The 12100-nt window shown below is 43.1% G+C and overlaps 1 pseudogene; it reads left to right on the plus strand.

Moving 5' to 3' along the window:
* Positions 1-1131: 1131 nt before the first annotated feature.
* LOC106733313 (cyclin-dependent kinase 2 pseudogene) lies at positions 1132-8928 on the plus strand (annotated as a pseudogene).
* Positions 8929-12100: the final 3172 nt, after the last annotated feature.

Here is a 12100-nt window from a genome sequence, read left to right on the forward strand (position 1 = left end):
GCAGGAAACATTATCTTTGGAGAAGTGGTAGGAGTCTATATAATTTTGGAAAAATCCCTCCATCTTTGTAAAGGATGAATTAGAGGAAAGTGATATTAGAGACAAAAGATGAGTTAGGAAACCATGCATTAATCCTTAGAAAATCGATGAGGGCTACAGGAATGGAGAGGAAGACTAAATTATTAGTACCCTAGTTATACCGGTGACATTTCAGGTGGTCCATAACCATTGCAGCTAGTAGCTACTATACCAAAACAGGGCAAAAATAAAACATTTCCATCATCACAGTGCTATTGTACAACACCAGGTCAGACTCTAGATCAGAGGCTGGTAAACTAGAGTCTACAGATCAATTTCAACCACAAGGTAAGAAGTGTTTATATCCTGCTGATTGCAAAAGTCAAAAGGATATTTTGTGACAGAAAAATTATGTGAAGGCCAGCCCCATAGTGTAGTAGTTAAGGGGGCCAGATCTTTTATGGCCAACGGGTTTAAATCCCCACTCCAAAGGTTTAAAAAAAAACATGCCAGGAATGTGTGCATGCATGCCCCAAATCCTGACAGAATGAAAACAGGTAGGCAAAGGGTAAGGTGTAGTGTGACTACACCTCACTGAGAGGGTTTTCTCTCCCTCTTTGTTTCTTTCTGGGGAGCACTCGTGTCCTCCGGCGATGAAAAGGAATTATGGAAAACCCATGTATTTCCGTGCCCTTGAAGTCCTGATGGGCACAGCCATGCTCATTCCTCGGCGTATTGGCTATGGCTGCCTGTGTGCTGTGAAGGCAGGACTGAGGGTGTGACGAACACTGAGCGTCCACAGAGTCTAAAAGAGTTGCTCTCCAGCCCTTTACAGGACGTTGGTTGGCTCCTAGATCACTGCTCGCCCTGCCCTGGGCCCTTTCCGAGTAGATTACACAGCACATACACTGATGTACTTCCCAGCGAGACCAGAACTGCTCTTATAGAATCCCATGTGATGAGACACAAGGCCAACACCCTGAGACTGGAATACTGGGCTCACTACCGGACCACCTGTAACCACCATCCCACCAGCTCGTCCTGTGGGTCTTTTCAATTTACTGTGTTAATTACTTCAGAGAGCAAGAGAGACAGAAATAATGTACTCCCAGCATGGTGCTGATGCCACGATTCACCCCCAGCTTCAGCCAGTCCCAAATCGTGGACACGGTTGTGCCTGAAGTCAGACATGAACCTGGAACCTTCGCCGGTGAATCAGCCCCACCGAGAATCGTGATTTACCACTGCACTACTCTCCAGCCTCAAACTGTTGTAAAGTCTACAAAAGCAAAATGCAGTCTCTAAAAGTTCTGCTTTTCTTTAACTTTTTTTTTGGGAGAGGTTTTTGCTATATGGCACATGCGCTCACCACAAAGACAGAGAGAGAGAGAGACAGAAAGCGAGAAATCACCCCCCAGGGGGCATGGTCATGCCACAATTCCTTCTCCTCCATTCTCCTCTGGGGATTTTGGGTAAGCACGCACACGTGCCCAGCATGAGTTTAAACCACCGAGTCCGGGACTCAAACCACGGTTGACTACATGGGAGTCCAGCGACATAGCCATTACGCTAACTGCTGGTCCCTCTTTAACTTTTAAATCAAGATCTTTCTTCTTCTAGATTTGCTCAATAAATGTTATTGAATATGTCTAATACTCAATGGCTTTAAATGTTGTTGAGAATGAATATTTGAGTATTTGAATGACAAATAAAATTTTAGTTTATCCTATAAAGTGGAATGACACTTGAAAGTAATGAACTAAAACCAAATATTTTACTAATCTGCAATACCGAAAATGAAAACATAATCTCTAGTCCTACCGCCTCTTACCTGCTCTTGGAATGCTCAGTGTGTTCATTGTGTTTATCAGACTTATCTTTCCTGATACACCTGTGAGTGCCACTGTACATAGACTATCTCCTCAGGTGCTGAATAGTGGAAACGCAGAGCAGGAAAGCTAGAAAGGACCTTAGAATTCATATGACCCATGGGGCCAGCAGCTGGTGTGGTGGTTAGAGGCACTGCACTCCAACATGGCCAACAACAGTTCAAGTCCCAGACCTGGCGGCTTGCTTTCTCACTTTCTCTCTCTCTCTATCTGTCCCTCTCTGATCAAATTAAAATAAATAGAGTTAAAATAATTTAAGAAGAAAAAGAAATATAACCTCATCTCCAGACACACTATCATGAACATGCATGAAATCATCAAATCCGACACTTCTCACTCCCCCAACTGTTGTCAGCCTTGGCCAAACCATCACTGCCTTTCTCCTGGGCCATAGCAAAGTCCTCCCAGGTTACCCTGCTTCTGTTCTTGTTCCTCTGCAATCCGTCCTCAATACAGCCAACCTGAATAAGAAATTTAAACCAGATCTAAACTGTCCTGCTTAAACTCCCCTGCAGCTTCTCAACACCCCCAGCACAGAGCTCCAGGCGCTCACCATGGGCCTAGAAGGTCCTGTGTGATCGTTCCCTGCATTGTCTGCTCAGACACTGGCGTGTTCGTGCTGCTTCCGCAGCTGGCAATGTTTTTCACACTGACCTCACTTCCTCACATCACCCAGGCCACTGTTCAAACATCTCTTCGGAGAGTGCTCCTGACTACCAACCTGACCTGGCTCTCTCATCCCCCCCCTTTTTTTTGGAGAGGTTTTTTCGCTATAGGGTGCGTGCGCTCACCAGACAGACAGAGACATAGAGACAGAAAGCGAGAAATCACCCCTCAGGGGGGATGGTCACGCCGCAACCCCTTCTCCTCCATTCTCCTCTCGGGATCTTGGGCATGCACGCACACGTGCCTGGCATGAGTTTTAAGCCACCGGGTCCGGGACGCGAACCGCGGTCGACTACGTGGGAGTCCAGCGACATAGCCATTACACTAACTGCTGGTTCCCTCCCCACCCCCCCCCTTTTTTTTAAATTTATCAGAGGATATGTGCACTCACAGGAGAGAGAGAGAGAGAGAGAGAGAAAGAGAAAGTGAAAAAACACCCCCAATGGGGAAAGGTCACACCGCAATCCCTTCTCCTCCATTTCTCCCCCCTTTTAGGGATTGTGGGCGTGCACGCACACACACCCAGCATGGTTTTCAAGCCGAGACTCACGTTGAGTAGTGAGCCACGTGGGATCCTGCTGCCTCACCACCGTGTCGCTCACTGGCCCCCTCTCCTCACTTTCTTTCCCTTATCCCACTCATTTTTCTCCATGGCATAAGTGCAACAAACATTGTGCTATTGTTTTAGTCTGCTATTACCAGAAAATACCTGAAGCTGGGCAGTTTATAAAAATAGAGATTTACTCAGCTCACGGTTAGGAGGTCCGAGGTCCAGGGGTCACCTGTGGGGAGAGTCCTACAGAATCTGGATCATCCACTCGGGGGAAAGCCCATCAGCCTCTGCTCTAGGTGCCTTCCAGCTCTTCATAAATTCACCAGAACTCAATTACGGGGCCCTTGGCTAATCACTTAATCACTCTGAACAGCCCCACCTTTGGACACATAGAGGTATTTTCTCTTACTACTTTCAACAAAACATAGGCACTGGGTGAAGAACATGTTCTGGCATTAGGATAGAGGCAATAGTTACACAAAAATGAGAATATACTAAAAACCACTGAATTGTACAGTTCAGATAGATTAATTTTATGTCATGTGAATTATTGCTATATAGTTCATATGCTACACATATACCCATATAAGGCATGGTATAATACACATTGATCTCAGAATGATTTTCACTATAATGACTTAATATAGCTATAGAATCTGTGTAAGGTTGGGACCAGCAGTTAGTGCAATGGCTGTGTCGTTGGATTCCCATGTAGTCGACCAGCGGTTCGAGTCCCGGACCTGGCGGCTTAAACTCACGCTAGGCACTTGTGCGTGCATGCCCAAGATCCTGAGATGAGAATAGAGGAGAAGGGATTGCAGTGTGGCCATCCCCCTGGGGGGGAGGGGTGATTTCTCGCTTTCTGTCTGTCTCTCTCTGTCTTTCTGGAGAGCGCACACACCCTATAGCAAAAACTCCAAGAAAAAAAAAAAAAGGAATCTGTGTAAGGTTGGCAAAGTTACTTTGAGGAAGTGTATTACTTAAAGTAGTTTTAGAGAAATAAAACATTTAGGGATCAACAAGTGGTGTGGTGGTCAAGGGCACTGGACTCCCACATGGCCAAACGTGGTTTGAGTCCCGGACCTGGCAGCTTGCTTTCTCGCTTTCTCTCTCTCTCCCTCTCTGCTCAAATTAAAATAAAGTTAAATAAAAAATAATTCTTTTAGAAAAAAAATAAAACATTTTAAAACCCGATAATTTTCTCTTTATCAATACTATGCATTTCATCTACAATAAATTTCCTTTGACTCAATATAGTTTGGGCTTGCTTTTAAGGCGGTATCACTATATCGCTCAGGCTAGCTTGAAATTCAAGATCCTCCTACCTCAGCCTCCTTAGTCCAATAAAATTTTTTTTGAAAAAATTGTTTTGTTTTGTTTTCCTATAGGGTGCATGTACTCACCAGAGGGACAGAGAAAGACAGAGACAAAGTGAGAAATCACTCCCCCCCACCATGGGGGAATAGCAATGCCACAATCCCTTCTCCGTCACTCTCCTCTCTGGACTTCAGGCACATGTGCACCAATGTCCAGTATGAGTTTCAAACTTCCAGGTCCAGGACTTGAACCATGGTTGGCCACTTGGGAGTCCAGTGCCTCAACTACTACACCACCTTCTGGCCTCTCAATAAAATATTTTTAAGACCTCCAAAAGCAATCTTCTCTTTGTAACAGGTATAGAACATTTAGAAAGTCGTTCTTCAACATTTGTGGGGTATTTGAGTGTTTGTGAGCATTGCTTTGTTCAATGTGCATGCATAGGGCCTGACAATTTGGTGCTGAGAACCTGAGTTCTGCCCATTTCCAGCTGGGTGCTCTTAGGCAATTCATTTAGTCTCTGAGAACACCAGGTTCATCATCATTAACAGCAGGGGTAATATTAATCTCCAACACATGAGCATCTTGGGAAATAACTGAACTACATGTGATGGCATATGTTAGTGTTCTACAATTACAACACACTTGGTTCAGGTGATACACATTATGAGGAATTGTCCAACTGTGTTCCAAAGCAGCTGTACCACTTTGGTCCCCACCGGTGACATACGGATTGCAACTTCCATACAAGTAACACTTGCCATTGTCCATTCTTCCCATCCCCAGCTTTCTTGAGACGTAACTGAAATATAAATGTCCATCTTTTGATTATAACTCAACCTAGTGAATGTAGAATGACATTTCATTGTGATTTTTAATTTGCAATTCCCTAATGACAGTGATGAATAGCTTTATGCTTGTATTACCATTTGTATGTCTTCTTTGAAGAAATATCTATTCAAATCCTGGACAAAGAGAAAATGATTTATTTGTCTTTTATACTGTTTAGTTGTGGGGATTATTTATATACTCTGGATATTAGTTCCTTATTAGATCTATGATTTGCAAATGTTTTCTCCCATTCTATAGGATGACTTTTCACATTTTTTTTTTCAGTTTACTCCTCCTCCCTCCCACCCCCCGCCATAGGGCACATATACTCGCAAGAGAAAATCAGAGAGAGACGGTAAGAGGGAAAGTGATAAATCATCACCCAGGGGGGATTGCCATGTCACAGTCTTTTCTCCTGAGATTTTGAGCACACACACACACGTGCCTGGCGTGGTTTGCAAGCCACTGGCTCCAGGATGTGAACCACAGTCAGCCATGTAGGAGTCCAGCACCGTAACCTCTATGCCACTTGCTGGCCCCAGTGTACTTAGTTCTTTCACAAGAGAGACAGATAGGAGGGCACCCCAACAGGGTCTTCACATGACAATCCAACCCAGTCTCCACCAGCATGGATCATAAGCATCTGTGCTTGTACTGGCAGGTAGAGAGAGGCGCTGAGACAAGAACTAGGGACCTTCGTATGTGAGTTCATTTGCATTATTTACTACGCCACAGTTTGGTCCACTTTTCATTTTCCTGTTGATGTCCTTCAAAGTGCTAGCATCTTTCATGTTTTTTTAAAAAAGAATTATTTTATTTAACTTTATTTATTTATTTATTTTAGTTTGACCAGAGAGGTACAGATTGTGAAAGAGAGAGAGAGAGAGAGAGAGAAGGAAAGTGGACGGGAAGTTGCCAGTTCCAGGACTTGAACTGTGGTCGACCACTTGGGAGTCCAGCATCTTAACCACTAGGCAACTTGCCAGGTCCTGCATCTTTAATTTTAATAAAGTCCAATTTATCTATTTTTTCTTTTGTTATTTGTACTTTTAAATTTTATTTATTCATTTATTTAAATTTGCTACAGGATACATGTGCTCAACTGAGACATACAGAGAGGAAAAAAGAGATAGCATCCCCCTCCAGGAGCAGATGGCCACACTGCAATCTGTTCTCCATTCTTCTTTTGGAGCTTTGGACACACACACTTGCATGCACACGTACAGTGTGTTTTTCAAGTCTCTGGGTCTGGAACTCAAACTGTCCAGCTGGCCATGTAGGATCCAGCCACTCTAACCACCACACCACCAGTTGGCCCCACTTTTGGTATCATATCTAATAAACAAACCATTACCTAATTCAAGGTTCAAAGATTTTCTACTACAAGGGGGCCATGAAAAATTCATAGAAAAATGTGTATTATGAAAAAATTGTATAGATTTAAAATTCAGGACATCAAAATAACAAACTCATCTGTTAATTCTATTTTCCATGAACTTTTTGAAGTCCCCCGCCTATGTCTTCTTCTAAGAGTTTTATAATTTTAGCTCTTTGATCTATTTTGAGTTAATTTTTGTAAATAGTTTAGGTAGGGGTCCAGCTTCACTCCTGCACTCCTTTGCACGTGGATATGTGATCGTCCCAGGGTTACTTGTTAAAAACCACAAAACTATTCTTCCTCCCCACTGAATTGTCTTGACCTGCTACTATAAGCTCCTTAAGGGCAAGATTTTTGTTTTCCTACCTTCATGTCTACCATGAGATGAAGACGTAGTAAATTTTCAGCAAATACGTTCAATGAATGAAAAGCTAGTATTAACCAAGAAAATACCAAATACCATAGACTCTACTAGGTCCTGGGAAGCTTTACGTATGAAGCTAACAATCTAGCAAATTTTTCAAGCCAAAAGTTTCCAATGAAGTCCCAGAATTTTACAGTCCTAAACTGGAATGGATCTTGGAAATCAGCTCTCTCATTTTCCAGTAAAGAAAAACAGACCTTGAAAGACTAAATAGCAGCCTGTGGTGTATCTCAAGTGAAATATCAGAGGGTCCTAGCTTGATTTCAAATTATATTCTGATATTACAAGTTAACAAAGGACTTTTTCAGTTAGTCCTTGATAAAGAATTTTTTTTCCTTAGTCCTGATAAAAGTCCTTTCCAGATGAAAGATAATGGCTTCTGTCTCATACCACTCTTATCTTCTGAGATAACTGCTATCAGAGATTAAAAAAAGAAAAATCCTCCACCCTAGCTATACATAATTACTCTTCTCTCAGAAATTCTATGGAGAGTTGTGAAGGGCACCCTGGAGTGCCAGCTCACTTTTTCTCTCTCTTCCACAAAAGCATCTATTTTTTTCGCATTGCTCTATTGCTTTGAATTGTTTTTTAATTATTTAATTTTATTTACTCATTCATTTATTTTAATTTGACAAAAGAGAGACAGAGAGAGAGGAAAAGTGAGAAAGCAAGCCACCAGGTCTAGGACTCGAACCATGGTCGGCCAAGTGGGAGTGTCCAACACCTTAACCACCAAGCCACTTACTGGCTTCAGCTTCGAATTGTTTTATAATCTTGAATTATTATTTCACCCTTTTTTTTTTTTGACAGTTTTTTGCTATAGGGTGCATGTGTTCACCAGAAAGACAGAGAGAGACAGAGAGACAGAAAGCAAGAAATCCCCCTCCAGAGGTGATGACCACGCCACAATCCCTTTTCCTCCATTCTCCTCTTGGGATCTTGGGCAAGCATGCACACGTCTGACATGAGTTTAAGACACTAGGTCCGGGACTCGAACCACTGTCAACTACATGGGAGTCCAGCAATGTAGCCATTACGCCATCTGCAGGTCCCTATTTTACTTTTTACAGGTTTAGGTGTAGCCTTTCCTAGTGGGACTGGCCCAATTAGACTCAAGGAAATTCGATTTTTTTTCCATTTATTATATGAAATTTCAGGGGACCTCGAAAAGCTCATGATCGAATGGTATTAAAGTATGAGTTTTAGTTAAAAAAAAAGTTTGAAATCCAGGCATAATTGTTAACATCATACGCACTTTCCGACACAGTTCTCTCTCTCTTCCTTGTCAGAGCTATCTGTCCCAGCCTCTCAGGGCCTAGCTTTCTGCCATTCTCATCGGGTCCTGCACTGGGGTCTTAAGCCCCAGAATCTGCTTATCAGCACAGCAGGGGGCCATCAAGCTGGCAGATTTTGGACTAGCCAGAGCCTTTGGAGTTCCCGTTCGCACTTACATCCATGAGGTGGTGGCCCTGTGGTATTGAGTACCTGATGCAGATACGACTCCCCCAGCTGTGGACATTTGGAGCCTGTGTTGCAGCTTAGCTGAGATGGTGACCTGCAGGGCGTTGTTTCCTGGAGATTCTGAGACTGAGTAACTCTTCTGGATCTTTTGGACTCCGGGAACCCGAATGAGTTGGTTTGGCCAGGAGTTACTTCTCTGCCTGATCACAAGCCACCTTTCCCCAAGTGGGCCTGGCAAGATTTTAGCAAAGTCGTGCCTCCCCTGGATGAAGATGGACAGAGCTTATTATTGCAAATGTTACTCTACGACCCCAACAAGCAGATCTCTGCAAAGTTGGCGCTGGCTCACCCTTTCCTCCAGGATGTGGCCAAGCCAGCACCTCATCTGTGAATCTGATGTCTTTCCTCCAAGCCCCCACCCCCAATCTCACCCTCTCCTCCAGTGCCAGCTTGACCTGGCTTGGCTCTGGGCTACTTGGACTCAGATGGGCCTTCTGGCCTTGTCTGGCTGCCTTACCACTAGCCTGCTCTGTTGTCAAACCAACCCTAGGGGTATAGGAGGGAAAATAAAAGTGAAAATAAAAGGAAGTTTCAATATTAGATGTACTTACGTCAACCTCCACTACCCTCTCCCTGTCCGCTTAGTCATTGTCCAGGACGACAGGTATTAAAACAGACAAAAAAAATCTTGACTATTCTCCCACCAGTGGAATTTACCATCCCAGTCTCTGAATGCCCCATAATTATTATTGTGTTTGGGATGATGGGGACCTCAAGTCCCCTGCTGCCACTGTTTTCTTAAAGGCCCATTGATAGCAGAGGGCTAAATCAGAACTTTTGAGAACCAAGGGAAACAAAACCAAAGGGAGGTGTCTGTTTTAGAGGATTCGTTAAAATAGATCCAATCAGTTTAAGTGACTTTGTGTTTCACCTCATTGTGAACAGACTGTGAGACTGAAGACTCAGCCCAATGGGGCTACAGAAGAAAATGATGGCCCCATCCCCTTGCCTGTCCCCTCTATGGGCAAGAAGAATCTGGGAGGTTCTGGGACAGGGATTACGCTTCATTCCAATCTATTGCTTCACCATGGCCTTGCATGGCATGTCTGAGTGATAAAGGCTGAGTTTTTCTCTTTCTTTTAGATTTCTTAGCTCTCCAGTTGCCAAGGATCCCTGGGCCATTTCCTGTGAAGTCTGACACCAGCCTATAAGGGGTGGAAGTTAAGGTTTCGACTTCATTCTGAGAATGCAGACACATTTTCAGGGCTGTGACTGGATGAGGGCACTGAGGGAAAAAATTTTTTAAAACAAGGATGAACAATTTTATTTATATTTCACATTATCGTAGTTTTTTTCTCAGGGCAGATTTGTTGCCATGTGCACCTTGGGATTTCATAACGTGAGTGTTTTAAAAGTCTTTTTCCTTTTTATGATTTTTGTCTTCCTTCTTTCACTCCTTGTCCTTGAGTGTTCTTCCTATAACATTATTCAGTAGACATCTTTCTTCCCCCCGCCTTAATTGCCAAAAGGCACATGCACTCACCAAAGAGAGAAAGAAACAGAGAGAGAGCACATCCTAATGGAACATGGTCACACTGCCATCCTCTTTCTTCCATTTCTCTCACCCATCTGGATTTTGGCTTTGCACTCTTAGGAGCTTGGTATATTTTTCAAGCTACCTAGACCAGGATTTGAACCATAGTCAGCTACATGGGATCCAGCTCCCAATGCACTGCACCTAACCACTGTGCTATGGGACCAGTCCAACATTTCTTAAATTATTCAAATAATTATTTAATTGTTTCTTAGAGAGAGATTTTTGCTATAGGGCACATGCGCATGCTGGAGAGACAGAGAGACGGAAAGCAAGAAATCACCTCTTTGCGGCAGGGAGGTGACCACACCTTAGGCATGCGCATGTGCCCAGTATAAGTTTTAAGCTTCCAGGTCTGGGACTCAAACCATAGTTGACTACATGGGAGTCCAGCAACATAACAATTACATCATCTGCTGGTCCCTAAATAATTCACTTTAAAAATAAAATGCTATTTGCCCTAGATTAATTCTGCCTGCCTCTCATAGACAGATAAGGCCACTTACTCTTTGGTTGGGGTAAGGGACTCTGGGTAGTAGCACTTTCTCTCATTCAGAAGTTTTCTAGTGACTAGAAGGGAAAGTGAGAAATCACCCGCAAGGGATAATGGCCATTCTACAATCCGTTTTCCTCTTTTCTCCTCCTGGGATTTTGGGAGTGCATGCTTACGTACCCAGCATGATTTTCAAGCTATCGGGACCACTTTGACCATGGTCAACCATGTGGAAGTCCAGCGTCTTAACCGTTATGCCACCTGCTGGCCTCTGAAGTATTTCTTAATATGTACTATCAGAAGTTTTAAAATTTTAAAGTCAACCCATGGCATGGTGGTTATAGCAGCTGGATCTCACATGGCTGATCCATAGTTCAAGTCCAAAACCCAGTAGTTTGAGAAATGGGCAGGACCCGTGTGCAGGCATGCCCCCCCCCAAAAAAAAGAGAGAGGGCTACAGAGTTCACATACCCATTGGCAATTTTAAAAAGTTAGAAATTTTATTGAAGGGATTATAAAAAGATGGGCAGAATTCCCCTACTAACTCAATAAATTTAACTCTCGTGAGAACTTAGTCGTAGCTTTAAATTATTGAGTTGAAAAGTTAAGAAACATCCTATGTTTATCTTATTTCAGGTTTGCTTATTATTAATGAGATGGAGGAAAGAGAAGCAAAAAAAAAAATCTAGCTTTATGTTGAGCAGGGCCTTGCTAAGCATAACTAGAACCTCTGGAGCCATGTAACGGTTAAAATATGAAATTAAGACTAAATAAAAGGTCACTAAGTGAGAAAGAATGAATATATCACGACATGATACTCCATAGAGTCATGAATCTGTGGGAGTACGGTGGACCTGTTCATTGTGCTCAAAACAATCCCTGTGGGTTGGAGTGATCCTCTCATAAGAAGGAAGCCTGCACCTACTGTTAGTGTGTGGTTAGATCATGGAAAAATAAACAAATAAAAGACCAAAAAAAAAATCACTAATAATTGTGTGAAGTCACAGAGTTTTTCCTCATCTACCAGGAATCGATCTCTATTTCAAATTCATGCTATTTTTATTTGTTTAAATTTTACTCACCAGAGACAAAGAGACAGAGAGAGAGAGGGAGAAAGAGCCTCCAGTGGGACATGATCGCATTTGCAATCCCTTCTCTTTTCTTCATTCGGTGGGGATTTTTTAAAAAGAATTATTTATTTATCATCATTATTTTCCAATCGTGACCAGAGAGAGACAGAGAGAGAGAGAGCAATCAGCCAGGTCTCAGACTCAAACCTCAGTGGGCCATGTGGGAATCCAGCGCCCTCAAGCACCACACCACCTGTCAGCCCCTTCAGTAAGGATTTTGGACATACACATGCACACTCAGACAGGCATGCGTGCACATGACATTTTTTGTAAGCCACCAGAGCCAGTACTCAAACTACGGTTGTCCATGTGGGACCCATCTTCCCCTAACCACTAGGCGATAGGG

The sequence above is a fragment of the Tupaia chinensis genome, unplaced genomic scaffold, assembly GCF_000334495.1.
Source record: "Tupaia chinensis unplaced genomic scaffold, TupChi_1.0 Scaffold143333_1, whole genome shotgun sequence".
Classification (NCBI taxonomy): domain Eukaryota; kingdom Metazoa; phylum Chordata; class Mammalia; order Scandentia; family Tupaiidae; genus Tupaia; species Tupaia belangeri.